Source organism: Sardina pilchardus, chromosome 9, assembly GCF_963854185.1.
Source record: "Sardina pilchardus chromosome 9, fSarPil1.1, whole genome shotgun sequence".
NCBI lineage: Eukaryota > Metazoa > Chordata > Actinopteri > Clupeiformes > Clupeidae > Sardina > Sardina pilchardus.
The window spans coordinates 27,162,075-27,166,111 of record NC_085002.1 but is presented as its reverse complement, the minus strand read 5'-3'; the positions used below and the strand labels follow the sequence as shown (position 1 = coordinate 27,166,111).

Sequence of the window (4,037 nt, the reverse complement as noted above, 5' to 3'; positions counted from 1 at the left end):
GTTATTGTCCCGTTTCTACAAAGCATATAAGTACATTTGGGTCTGACTTGCATATACAATTAATTTCTAAATCTGTAACTCACTTCGGATATAAGTGCCAGTCAAATATAGATGGTTCAAATATGCTGTCAGCAGGAGAAAAACCCTCATCTAGAAAGTGGAGCACTACTGACAATTTACTTTGGAACAGCAAACCAGCAGTGACAACAAACTAGCAGTGCGTCCTTAAAGAGACAAAAGAGTTCTCTAACAGAGTTTCCCAGTTGTGAGCTTGTTAGACTGTAGTTCATTTGCAGTTTGCAGTTCATGTGGACTTTCATGTCCAACAACTTTAATGTGAAGTTGGGAATTTTTCAGTTTTTGACAGTTGAAAGCTGCATATCATATTTCACAACTGTCCACATCAAACTATTAAGCGAATACAGTTGTTTATTTAAGATTAACGAGTATTTTAATCTTTGTTGTGATGTCCATGTTTTTCACACACTCCAACGGCAAAGCACATGAACGCTTGCAGTTGAAATAACAACACGTTTTACATGTGCACACAGCACAATGCACTGACTAGCTGATAATATGTTTCTGTTTATTCATCATCATCGAACAGTTCTAGGAATCTTGATTGCTGTGACTTCATCTTGTTTCATTATTGTTGTCGTGGGACTGACGCTCATCTGTTTTAGCAGGATGACCAGTGAGTTAAAATTTATTTTGTGCCTGAATCAATCATCTAGTCTTTAAGAAGTGTTTTGGTTAAATCATCACCAGTTGAATGCGGTTGTTTCAGATGACTCACATGATGGAGGTGCTTTAAAGCAGACTTTGGCTTTGGGAAATAAGGAGAGCTTGGTGCATCGTCACAAAGTTAACGTGAACTGGAAAATTTATTATTTCCTCCTTCATATGCAAATCTCGGATATTGAAGTGGTGTTTTACAGTACATGGAGGTACAAATGTCGGTACAGAATTTGCCGTGCCAACAGTACCATTCGTATTTGGTCATTTATTCCCAGGCAATCTGTTCGAGCTGGACCATTTGGTTTGATCATTCGCTTTCCACCCACCACCTCCCCTCACACCTCCCATCTTTCTTGGTTAGGAATAGCCTGGGGTTAACACATGAATCCTGCTTAATTCCTGCCTGTATAGTAGACTCCTGCACGATCGCTACATAGCTCTTGCTATCCTATCCTGACTAGATACCATGGGAAACTTTTTGCTAATTTGGAACATGAACTGGTGAAGTGACCTCTAAAAACGAATTAATCTGAACAAAGACAAAGGGCCCTATTTTATGGCTGAGTATTGCAGTACCACTATCAAACCAGGCACAAATATTGTCTAAATATTTTTGGGATTTCTAATCTAGATGGGCGTTTGCCAATAAAGGTCAGGCTGGTGAGATGCAGGGTTTTTAAAACAGGAGCACCGAGTCCCTTTTGCTTTCGTGGAAGAGCTGCCACTTCCTAAAAGGACATGAGGCTATATTATTTGCATTGCCGTGCTTAGACATTTAGTTATCACAGTGTCTTGAATTGTTGGGCTATTCTTTATTATTGCTTTGTGTCTTTAATATTCTTCATCCAATGTTCTTACAGTATATTATGCTAGTTCTTATTATACATTATGCTTGTAAACCTACCTCAAACTCTACTAACAATAATAACTTGATTTGTTTTTTATCTAGAGAAAAGAAGACCTCAGATGTGAGTCACAACTACTGTAGATCACAGCAATGTAACAACTGAAATGGATTTATTAGAGATTCGCACAACTTGTAAACAAGCTTGTGTACTTATTGTGAAAGCTGTGAAATATTACACAGATCTAAAAAACAAACCCTTTACTACAATGTGGCGAGAACAGGAAAAACGAACATGTTTTGAATTGCATTAAATTCTTAACCGGGGCACTTTAGCCATTTGGTAATATAGGTTTTTACACCATAGCATTTATTCTAATTCAATCGATTATTTTAGCATACCTTGGATACAATAGTCAAGGGTACACTGTTTGTTGCTTGAACGTTTATGTTAAATGATTAAATGTACCAAAGTCGCCTACTTTGTTAAATTATTTTTTCTTTCCCAGGCCTTTAAATTCAACAAGTGGTAAGAAAGATGTTTTTTTTTTGTGTTGATTTCATTAAGTAGGCTCCTGAAAGCACACATTAATGTTCTGTAAAACACTTATTCACTGTTTCCCCAGAGTTATAAGATCATACAATGACAATGTTTGAGTTGTTTGTCACTTTTAGGAGATACAGTAGGTCCATTGGTTCCTGTCCACATTTGCCGGGTCCAATCACAAACTGGCTTATTCACTAGACACAGGGCCCTATCCAATTTGGCGCCCAAGGCAAGATTCTAGGTGGCGCCCCCTTGTATCGCAGTAAATTCAACTGCTAGTGTACAAGACCCTGAACTTTGTCTTGAATGTATGCAAATAAAGACATTTATAAAAGAAGTAGCCTAGTTCTACAAACAAGACCAAATAATTAGTAGCGGTTTAAACGTTTAGGCCAACATTATAACAGGAAATTAACACAAAACAATTGGCAACAGTGGAATAAGTGGGATAATGGACTCCACGGCGTTCGGTTCCAAGAGATAAATGCACTTAGAAGGGGCCGCTTTACCTCTACAATTATTTATTTATCTGTGAACCAAAAGTGGTGTTGTCCCTTACAAAAATGACTCGCGCGGTAGCCTGCCGTCTTATTCAGAGGTGAGCTTGCCGCTGTGTTCAAGATTCTCTGATTGGCCCAGAGAATGTCAATTACAAGAATTAGCCAATAATATTTAGCCAAGTATATGGGCCCAGTATCAGCCCGATCCCAGATGCCAGTATCGGTATCCGGCCATCACTACCTTTAAGACACTATTTTACCTTTGTTGAATACTTACTGATTTTTTGACCAAAAACTTTTCTTGCAGATAATCCAATGCATTTACACACCGCAAACAGTGGGAACGTGGTAAGTTACATGTGAAATAATGAGTACAAGAGGTTCAGCTAACATACTGCTGCTGTGGTAAAATATTTCTTTCTTATGGTTTAGGCCTTAGAACAGTCTGAGACCTACACCGTGATGAAATCAGTGCCAACTTCCTCTGAAGTCTTAAGTGAGGAAATCTACTGTATCACTTTCTAATGTTTCTGATAAACAGTGTGCTAAATGTTTGGTTCTTGACATTACACTGCTTTGCAATGATTAAGTGATGGACCTGGTTCTTGACATTACACTGATTTTGCAATTATTAAGTGATAGGCCTACCTTACACCTGCATTTGTTTGTAAGATAAGGATTTCCCTCACAGTTTCTTATGACAAGAGGATTTACAGTGTTGAAACACTGTCATAGTAACGTCAGCCCACGACTGTTTGCAACTGCAGCAGCAGCGATTGGCAATGATGCAACAATAAAACACGGTCATGCCAACAGGAGTCCACAGACTAGTTGAATACTTACTGATTCTTCTTATTTACTGATCAAAACCTTTTCTTGCAGATAATCCAATGCCTTTACACACCGTAAACAGTGGGAACGTGGTAAGTTACATGTGAAATAATGAGTACAAGAGGTTCAGCTAACATACTGCTGCTGTGGTAAAATATTTCTTCCTATGGTTTAGGCCTTAGAACAGTCTGAGACCTACACCGTGATGTACTCAGTGCCAACTTCCTCTGAAGTCTTAGGTGAGGAAATCTATTGTATTACTTTGATGAACAGTGCACTAAATGTTATGTTCTTGACATTACACTACTTTGCAATGAGAAATGACTGTAATAGTGGGATGTTCAAGATAAAACTTCTGCAGATATAGCAGATGACTCATGCCTTTTTGTTTTGTCCTCATAGTCTAATGGCTTGACCACTATTAAAAGCGAGTATACTGTCTGCACACTCAGAAACCACCAACCATGACGCTCTCGACTCTTAGTTGCTAAAATGGCTCCTCTATTCTAGGTGCTGATTGGAAGGGAGGATGTCAACAATCTGAAGAGAATGTGAGAGTACTTTTCTATACAGAGTG

At 38.5% G+C, this 4,037-nt stretch overlaps 1 long non-coding RNA gene across 1 annotated transcript; it reads left to right on the top strand.

The window, feature by feature from the left end:
- Positions 1 to 3,060: 3,060 nt before the first annotated feature.
- On the top strand, positions 3,061 to 3,682 carry LOC134092051 (uncharacterized). The gene is made up of 3 exons (XR_009940159.1): positions 3,061 to 3,125; positions 3,512 to 3,552; positions 3,636 to 3,682. It is a non-coding gene; the product is annotated as an uncharacterized LOC134092051 (long non-coding RNA).
- Positions 3,683 to 4,037: the final 355 nt, after the last annotated feature.